The 10328-nt window shown below is 45.1% G+C and overlaps 1 long non-coding RNA gene across 1 annotated transcript in view; it reads right to left on the bottom strand.

Annotated features, from left to right (window-relative positions):
- Positions 1 to 361: 361 nt before the first annotated feature.
- LOC124960769 (uncharacterized) overlaps positions 362 to 10328 on the bottom strand; it is a 63650-nt gene continuing 53683 nt past the window's right edge. The window contains exon 5 of the long non-coding RNA XR_007104117.1: positions 362 to 451. This is a non-coding gene — a long non-coding RNA (uncharacterized LOC124960769). The remainder of the gene's footprint in view (positions 452 to 10328) is intronic.

The raw sequence follows: 10328 nt of genomic DNA, 5'->3' as shown, positions 1-10328 counted from the left end.
CCAGGCGATGATTAATGATGGAAATTGTTGGCAGGAAGCAGGTCCCCAGGTCTGAGCCTCCCTAACCTCATTTCCTAGCAATTTACAATCTGAACTTGACCCTTTTCCTTAAATTTCTCCTAATAATTGCAGCACCCTAGGTTGTAACCTCTGATCCCTGTGGATTTGTTACCCCCAAAATCCCTCCAATTCCCTAACAATCCCCAAGTCCCAGTGGGCCAGATTCCTCATCGGGACTCAGGTGATGATTGTGTGTGTCTGCTTCAGTAAACTTGTGCCTAGGGTGGGTCAGAGTGAAGGCATAAAATCAGTAAGACATGATCCCTCACTCCTAACAGTGACAGTAACTCACATTACTATGATCCAGGTTTCCAGGCTACGATCAGGTGCAGACAAGGTGCTCAGAGAAGCCAGATAGTGTTCTATTAACTCTTTTGCTCTTCAAAACAACCTGAGGGAGAGATGGAGACTATGGAGATTAATGTTATTCTTTTTTATTATTATTATTTCTGGTTCAATCTATAGAGTAGCCATTTTTTTTAAATATAAAGATATTGCATAGGTTTAGTGGTAAAAAGGATACATTGAGATAAAATGAATTTGGCATGAGACCTGCAGAATTTCAGGTAATGTGAAAGGACCCAGTGACAGAAAAATGGCAAATTTACCTACTTATTTCTGGTTTTCATTGATCCAGTAATATAACTTAATAGCTAAAAACCTAGATTTTAGATAAAGCTAGGACCATATGTCACCTTTACTGAGCATCTGTTAGAACTTTAATTTTACACAAATTATATAATTTGAGTCTTAGTTTGCTAAAATGGATGAAATTCTAATTTTTTTAATTGCTATAAGCTAAATTATTGTAAGATTAATGTTATTCTTATTCCCATTTTCCAAATGAGAAAACCAAGGTTCAGAGGGTGGAAATGTCTTGCTCAAGTTCACAGTCGTAGCTGCAGAGCCACACCTCAGCACCAGATTGTTTTTTTACTTCAAATGACACTTTGCTTGCAAAACACTCATAATGGGATCTGAATTACTGATGAGTATTATTGTTTATCCAAACTCCATGCCCTTTCCAACAGGAGGGAAGGAGCCTGCATTTTATAAACAAACAGGCTGTGATTAAGTACAGACACAGGTGCTCAGAGAAGCCAGATATTAAGATGCACTTGCAAGCCGAGGAACTGTATTCATCCTTTGAAGATCTTGGTAATGCATGCAGGCTGGGAAACTTTCAGAGTCTAGAGACAATAGCTGAAAAAGGGTAGGACTTGTATGGGGAGGGAAGAATCAGGTCTTCCAGGCTTAGGGTTCAGTCAATACAGAGTCTGTGGGTCCCAGAGTCAGGATGAGCATGTGACCAATTTACACAGCTCCACTACTGGGTCACTGGAGATGCCAAAATAGATAAGACAAGGTCACTGCCCCTCAGGAACTTCTGGTAACAAAGATGATGCTGTTCTATCGGACCGTCAGGGAGGAAATCTAGTAAAATGGAAACTCTGGGGATCAGATATTGGTTCTGACACAGCCTTGAATGGTGGTCCTGGGAGTCTGGGGTCTACCTTGCAAGCAATCTGTGAAGGAGAGGCCTCTTCCTCCAGCCCTTTTATCTTTGAATCATGCTCAGGCCCAGAACCACAGCATCAGGGTCCCCCTTCAGTCTTCTGCCCCAGCTCCATTATTCTATAATCAATTCAGAAAGTCACAGACAGGGCCAATAAATCTCACCCTTGGTGACACCCCGGCTCCCCCACCCTCAAGCCTTTGTTCCTCCTCTTTGTCTGGAGATGAAGCTTCTCCCCCACCAGGACCCCTCTGCTCTCTCTGCCTTCAAGTGGTCTTTATGGTTTCCATGGAAACCACAGAGGCCTAGCAGTCAGGGGTCTCACAAAAGCACTCTGCTACCATTTGGGACTGAGAAGATGGTGTGAAAGTGAGAAAATAGCCTATAAATGCTCTGCCCTTCATGCCCTGGAACTGGTTTGTGGGGAAGGAGGCAGTGAGTCTTCTGATTTCTACTTCAAAGGGGACTTGCTAGGTTAAGTCCACACCCAGTCTGGCAGCCCTAAAGCGAACACTTACGCACACACACACACACACACACACACACACTCAAATATACCTATTCGCACACATGTATAGTGCATATGCTCACGTGCATACACAGGCACACTCAGACACACACAAAACACATACACACAAATAATACTTATACATACACACACGTACACACAAACATTCACACTCACCATCACACTCACTCTCCAGCCCCACCTTCCCCAAACAGCTGAGCTAGCCCTCTAAGGAAACAAAGTTCCTGTGACATGGCCCTGCACCTAAAACAGCCCCTGCCCATTCCCAGGATGTAAACACTGCTGGTGACCTCGTGCTGCTGCTGAGTCCTCAGGACCCCCAGCCCCCAGCACCCCGTCCCTCAAGCCCCTGGACCCAGGTCTACAGGCTTCTTGCCTCTTTAAACACCTGGAAAGAGAGATGCCGCCACTGGAGGCCCACGCCCTCTACACTTTTCTACTGGACAGAACAACAGCCATCAATCCTGCTCCGAAGGACAAAGGACAGTGGGCAGGAGATGATTGAGAACTGGAGAGAAACACTTCACTTACCACTTGGATGGGTCCCAGCTTGGAGACCCGGGAGTACACTCAGTATGGAGAGGGGTCCTCCCAGTCCTAGTAATTTCAAAAAGTTGCTTGGATGCTGAACAAGCCAAGACAGCACGGTAATCGGGGCACAGCCTCTGGCTTGGGAAGGTTGACAGCATCCCAGATGGCTCTCGGGAGCCAGAACAGGGAGTCTGGAATTCTGCTGGGCAATCCATTGTTCCTGCCTAATATTTTAGTAAATGTGGTAATTTAGGGATCCATTCTCACTCAGCACAGTCTGCTCAGATCAGATATTTCTGAGCACAAAGGGGGTCCCTGTGGGGAAAACCAGGAGCTCCTTGGCCCAAGCCCCTTCCTTGATCTAGTGCCTTGTGTTGGATGTGCCCAAAGTCCTTATGAACTCACTGTTTACTCATTCTCTACCCTTCAGGAAAGACAAATAAGAGGCCCCTCCACTTCCCCTGCCCGGGTCTCACCCAGCATGGGTAGTGAGATGTAAATCTGGTTCTCCCTCTATTTAAATCATTTATCCAACACCTGGAAGGGAGCTTGGTCTTGGGATCCAACTAGTCTGGGTTCCTGACCTGACTCTTTCCCTTATGGTATTGTTCTGGAAAAGTTAGTTTAATTCTAAATTTACCTGTAAAATAAACATAATCATATCATACCCTCCCCCAAAGACAGCCGTAATGATTGAGATAATGGGTACCAACACCAAGCTGCCACAAAGGATTCAGTCCCCATAAGTCTGCTTAGTGTGCAGGATAGAATGAATCCATATGAACCATGATCTCTGTTGCCACACCGTTAATCTGAAGGTGACGACGGAGCTTGTATGTGCATATTAATGCCTAGTTTCTCTAAACACTCCACACTTAGGGAAATTAATCAATCAATTCTGGGTGCTTCATGCATAATCTCAGTACCAACATCCAAGCAGAACTGTAAAATGAAAAAATATATATATATATATTTGTTTCCATTGTCATGTACAAATAAGGTGCTGAGCAATTTGACCCCTACATACCAATCTTGTAGACAAGGGAAGAAAATGCCGTCGCCAACAGTAACATCCTACCGGAGAAATCCTCAGACCCTGGGTCCCATCCACCCACGTTCAAACCCCCAACCATACTTTCCTGGCTGTGGTTTAATGTTTGGAAATTTTTTTCATCCCTCCGAGACTCAGTTTTCTCATCTGTAAAGTGGAGCTGATCAATCACAAAATAGCACTATTGGGCCAGTGGGGGATGGTGAGAAGAGTGACCCTGGGAAACTCACCCCTTCTGGATCTTTGTAACATAAAGAAAAATGGGGGGCTGGGGAGATAGCTCAGTCCATAGAGTGCTTGCATTGCAAGCACAAGGCCCTGGGTTCAATCCCCAGCACAACAAAAAAAAAAAAGAAAAATGGGGAAATGAAACCCAGAGATTCTCATTACTCGTGACTTCAAGACATAGACAAGAACTCAGGGTCACATGCAAGCAAGAGAGACAATGGCAGCAGTGGAAACCACCAAGGAGCTCGCAGAGGCTCATGGTCCCCTTGGGGTCCTGCCACTTCACACATCTTTGTTCCCTAAATGCTCATTTTCTTCTGAAACTCTCCAGTTGCTTCTCCCTGGATCTTCCCCTCCTCCCTACCACCTTCCTCCTCCCAGGGAAGCAGAAGTTCCTGAGAGCCAGAGAGAAGGTCAGAGGTCTCACCGGCCTGGCCAGGAGCCACCAGAACAGCTTCCTGCCAGGAATCTTGTGTGAGCTGCCGCCCACCACAGGGAAACCCAAATAAAGTCACCTTTCCACTTGAAAGCCTTTTCCCCTTTAAGGCAAGGTTGTGTTCAGAGTCCAGAATGTATTTGTGGCTCCACGAAGATTTCTTCTAACCTTTTACGGACACAGTCAGTATCAAAGAGGCTCACTCACCGTGGCCAGTCTACTGTGGCTCTCCTGGGCAGCCCTGGGCCTGGATCACTGAACTTTACCTTTGATAGGCCAACCCCCTTTTCTTTTCTCTCTCCACATTTTTTATTGGTGCATTACAGTTGTATGTAATGATGGGATTTCTTGTTACACATCCATACAGGAACACAGTGTAACAATATAATTTGGCCAATATCCCTCCCCATCTCCCATCCCTTGGTACATTTCCTCTATTGATTCTCCCTTGGATTTCCATGAGATTTCCCACACACACACAAACACACCCCTTTCTTTTCCTTTTTCCTATCTTCCGCATAGGAGAGAAAACATAGTACCCTTGACCTTCTAATTGTGGCTTACTTCTGATGTGGGCTCACATTAATGGTCTCTAGTTCCATCAATTTTTCTGCAAATGACATAATTTCATTTTTCTTTATGGCTGAATAAGACTCCATTGTGTATATCTACCACATTTTCTTTGTCCATTCTTCCATTGATGGACACCTAGGCTGGCTCCACAATTTGGCTGTTGTGAATTGTGCTACTATAAACATGGGGATGCATGTGTCACTGTAGTTAAGATGGCTTTAATTCTTCAGGGTAAATACCAAGAAGTGATACAGCTGGGTCAAACGGCAGTTCCATGCCTAGTCTTTTAAGGAAACTATATCAATTTCCATAGTGGTTGTACTAATTACAGTCTCACCAGTGTAAAAGTGTTCCCTTTCTCCACATCCTCTCCAGCGTGTATTATTATTTGGATTCTTGATGACTTTCATTCTGACTGGTCTGAGATAAAATCTCAGTGTAGTTTTGATTTGCATTTCCCTAATTGCTACTGATGTTGAACTATTTTTTATACATTTGTTAGCCATTTGTATTTCTTCTTTTGAGAGTGTCTGTTTAATTCATTTGTCCATTTATTTGATTTTTTGGTGTCAAGTTTTGTCTATAGCCTAGATATTAATCTTGTCAGGAGAGTAGCTGGCAAAGATTTTTCTCCATTCTGTGGTTTCTCTCTTTACATTCCTAATTGTTTCCTTTTGATAAGGTCTTTTTTGTTCTTTCCCTTCTTCAATCCCTGTCATGGCCAAGTACCCCTAAAATCTAACTCCATCTATCTTTTCAAAGGTAAGAAGGCTCAGGGTGATTATTCAAAATGACTGTCTAATATGGCTTAATAAAATGGAGGTACTAAAGGATGAAAATGGCTAAATTATGTTGTGTGCATGTATAAATATGTAACAATGAATCCCACTGATATGTGTAATTATAATGCACCAATAAATATTTTAAATAATAATATGGCTTAATGCATTTCTCGTCCAGCAAAGAAATTTTTTAGAGCAGACACCTGATAATTATTTGAGTGCCCAGAATTTGAGAGACATCTCATTTTATTCTCACAACAGCTAGTAAATAGGTACAATTACCACCCCTACAGTGGAGACCCAGAAGCATTCTGTAACTTATTATAGAATAAGGATGGACTGACATTTCAGCTGAGGTCTCTACAAGCCCAAAGCTGCATGCATCTCACCACACCGCAATGCAACAGAACAAACCAGAGAGGAGCTTCCGGCCCTGCTGGGTGATTGAAGGGCTCTGCAGGCGGAGGCCGGAGCTCCAGGAATCTCTACTGCACCCCGTAAGGCGGCTCCCACAGCTTCCTCCTCCTGGGACTCATTGTGGATCTAGGCATGATTGAGGTGGCAGGCAGGACTCCCTCACTCTAGGATACTTTGTATGATGAAAGTAAACCACACTTCAGCTTCCCACTCAGAAAGGAGAATAACTTCCCATAGATCTAGAGAAAGTAAGGTAAGAGATTTTGAGATACCAGGTCCATTCCTGCCATCCCACGGATGGATAGACAGGTAAAGCTACAGTGAGATAACGAATGGATGGATATGGTACAGGTATGGATCTAGAGAGAGATGTACAAAGGTATATGGAGGCATGTCGAGTTTTCATGTCACCGGTTTTATGTTAGGCAGAAATAATCTAATGAGACTCAGGAGTGTGGCATGGTGGAGCCAGAACAGATTTTACAGTCAGGCAAACCTGACCTGGAATGCCAGCATGACCACATACTGGCTGCATGACCCTATGTAACCCCGAGCAAATTGCCTAACATTTTCTGAGTTTCTATTTCCTCTTTGGCAAAATGAAAATTATAATGTCTCTCTTTACAGACTTCTTCAAAGGATTTGCAATTATTTAGGAAATACCTAATGGTACATTAAAAGTGGCAGATTTTCCCAGGAGACTGAGGCAGAAGGATCAAAAGTTCAAAACCAACTTCGGCAACTTAGCAAGGTCCTAAGTAACTTAGTTAGACCCTGTCTCAAAATTTAATATAAAAAGGTCTGGGGATGTGACTCAGTGGTTAAGCAGCCCTGAGTTCAATCTCTGGTACCAAAAAAAAATAAATAAGATTTGTAGATTTTCAACCAATGAAATTATTGTAGTCTTTATTTGGAATAGCAACAGTGTTAAGACACTCTTTACAACATCCAACCATATGATTCTCCAGACTGAATGGGGGCGAAAAAGAGTCCACCCCTTCCACTCCTATCTCTCAAATGTTGGGTACTCCAGAGTCCAGGACAGCTCCAAATCAGAGACAGGTATTTTCACCAGTCAAAGAGCAGATGCTCTGACCTTTCCGGAATAACCATCCACTTTTCAGTCCTTCATTGACCACCCATGCTTAAGAGGTAACACAAAGTTTAGTCCATCAGCATGATTCACAGAGCCCTCAATTCCTCCTCCAACCTCCTTCTCCAGCCTCCTCCTCCAGACTCCTCCTCCAGCCTCACCTTCTGCCGTTCTCCTCAGTCTCATACACACCTCCAAGCACAGCACCTCATGACTGCGATCATCTTGTTTCTACCACCTGAAGAATCTTGCATCAGCATTAGGAGCCTGTCCTGAAAACACCAAGCAAAACTAACCACCAGGTTTTCTGTGGTCTCATCATACTTCATATTGAATGGAGGGTGGAGGATGGAGGAGCGTGGAGTACTTGAAGCACAAGACCGGCCAAGCGCCTGCTGTATGCCAGGTACTAGTGACCCTTGCACTCTATGCTACTTACTCCTTCAAACCACTAAGAACCCAATCAAGAAATGGGCCAAGGAACTGGACAGACACTTTACAGAAGAAGATACACAGGAGATTAATAAATATATGAAAAAGGGTTCAACATCTCTAGTAATTAGAGAAATGCAAATTAAAACAACTCTAAAATTTCATCTTACTCCAATTAGAATGGCTATTATCAAGAACACAAACAATAATAGATGTTAGTGTGCATGAACCAAATCTTAATGACCTGTCTGTCTCCCACGCTAGACCGAGGGTCCTATAAACAGAGTCCATAGTTTAACCATCTGGGAAACGCCCAGCCCCCTTGGTTCAGGCTGGAGGGCAGTCCCTGACACCCTGTGAGAGCTCAATGAATCCTCCTCAACATGCTCACAGCTGCTGGGTCATTCTTCTTTTTAGCACAGCAACCAGAAGGAAGGCATTCTGCATCATTGAGGAATAGTATTTCCAGCTTCCTCCATGGGCCTTCACTGGTGGAAGGCTTTGACCTTACAGTCACCCATTTTCAGGGGCTTGAAGAAATGGCTTCCTGTTTCTCCTTTAACTGCGTCCACTTTAAATGTAACTCTAAATTTTTAATATGGAAGTCAACTCTTCCATGAATTCTGAGCAGGCAATTATGCTTTCCGTAGATATGCCATTGAACCAGAAAGGACCGCAGCTCGGTCCCAGCCGTGCTCCTAAGGCAACTTCCCCAAATTCTAGACACAGGGGCCTAAGGAAGCCAAAGCTGTGTCACCAAACTTAGTCACGTCTGTGGCACTCACCCTTTCTCATGAACAGACTCCCTAAGTTTGGAGATCTTGCCAAAATGCAGCGGCTATTCCCACGTTACAGGCTGGAATTCATTTTCCTGGTCTCCTGTGGGGCTAGTGTGAGCATGAGACCCGGGCTCCACTATTCACGCACTCACGAGCATTCCTGTGAAAGAGAATAAACTGAGGATCTGGGAACACAGGGAGTCTGTTTTCTGGCTGAAGGAGAAGAGCAGAGAATAGTAAGGTCTCAGAGATAGCAGCAGCAGAAGTTCTGAGGGTCTAGCCCCAGGCAGAACTTCATGGTGCAGAGCAGTCCCTACTAGAGCCAGATATCATTCAAGGATGGCTCTTTCCTGATGCTCCATTCTCCAGAAATTCTGTGAGCTGCTGCCCTTTCTCAGATTCATTTTCTGCATAAGTAGCTAGAATAGATTCAGTTGTCTGCATCTAAAATGACTGAAGGAGGCAAATCCCCTGCCTGCCAGGCTAGCAAAGCAAAATCTGATTAGACTGAACGTGCCTCACAGCAATATCTGATTCCCACCTAGGCGGGGACCTCCAGGGCCTGGAACCACTGAGCAGGAAAAACACACATGCTGAAATAAAAGGAAGAGATGCCACAGAGTCCTCGTTCCTTGGTTGTGTCTTGAGCTATGGAACCCAGCGTTAGAGAAAGAAAAGGATGGTTCCCACCCTGAGTATTAAATAAGTCTTGACAGTGCAGTGGGCTGTCTTAGTGACTCAGAAGCTGGCTCCGAAGATCGTTTCTCTGAAGGAGTTTCCAGAAATGGCTGGAACAATGGCTGCATCACTAGAAAGAAGTCTGTCACCTCCCACAAGAGTGACTTTGAGGGACAACATATTTTTGAATTTGCAATTTTGGAAAGTTTGCTAAAACATCCCTTCCATTATGGGGCGTAGCAGAAAGCACTGAGTCAGGAAAGCGAGATTTAGTTCCAATCCTGCCACCAACCTCCCACGTATTCAAGTAATTTCCCTTCTCTGGGCCTCAGTTTCCCCATTGGGAAGATTAGAGGATTGATTCGCTCCCTGTTGCCTCTTTCAGGCTATTTCTCCTGCAAAACACTGGTTCCTTCAGTGCCCTTGCCGTTCAACCAAGGCACCTGGCATGCTGCACAGGGGCGGTAGGGAGGGTGTGTCTGGCCAAGGAGGCTCCCTGAGGAGTGGGTAAAATCCAACCGGAAACCCCAAATTGTGCATCTGGGGAAGAAGATTCTTCTACCAGAGGAAGGCACCATACAACCCTGGCCTGGCCCCCACTGCAGCTGCTTCACCCCTTTGCCAACCCTGACCCTGGGGCATTCTACCTACTCTCAGTCCTTCCTCCTCCTTCCCTGTGTGCATTAGCTGCTGGTTACAGTCGTGGTCGCTGACTTCTTCCTACAATAATTCTCTAAACCTCAACATCGCCATGTGCAACTCGCCCAGCCATGTGGTCCGTCTCCTTGACCTCCTCCACCTCAATCAACTACACTCCAGTGCAGCCACCAACTCAGGTCACACCGTAGACTGGGAAGTGACCGGAAGTCTCCATTTCCACATTCTCTTGGCCACTGCCTATCCTTCCCGATCACTTGCTCCTCTACCCCTCCTTCCACATTTCTTGTCCTTGCCTTGGCCCCTGACCCAGGGATGCCACCACAGGTCCACCATCCAGCAGTCCCTTCCTGTCCTTGCTCCTTCTGTACCTAACTTGACCTTCTTTATCACCATTCTCAGAAACCACCCTAACACCTTTGGGTCGGGCCTTCCGCCACAACCGCCCTGTCAGACTTCAAATGTTTGATGAGCACCTCCTCTGCAGACACCTGCCACCAGAGAAAGTCACACAACCTGGCTAAGTGCTTTAAATCCACGGACACGAATCTCACCTGCAAAATCAG

This window comes from Sciurus carolinensis, chromosome 11, assembly GCF_902686445.1.
Source record: "Sciurus carolinensis chromosome 11, mSciCar1.2, whole genome shotgun sequence".
Taxonomy (NCBI): Eukaryota; Metazoa; Chordata; class Mammalia; order Rodentia; family Sciuridae; genus Sciurus; species Sciurus carolinensis.
Note: the sequence above shows the minus strand (reverse complement) of the source record. Positions and strands in the feature narration are given on the sequence as shown.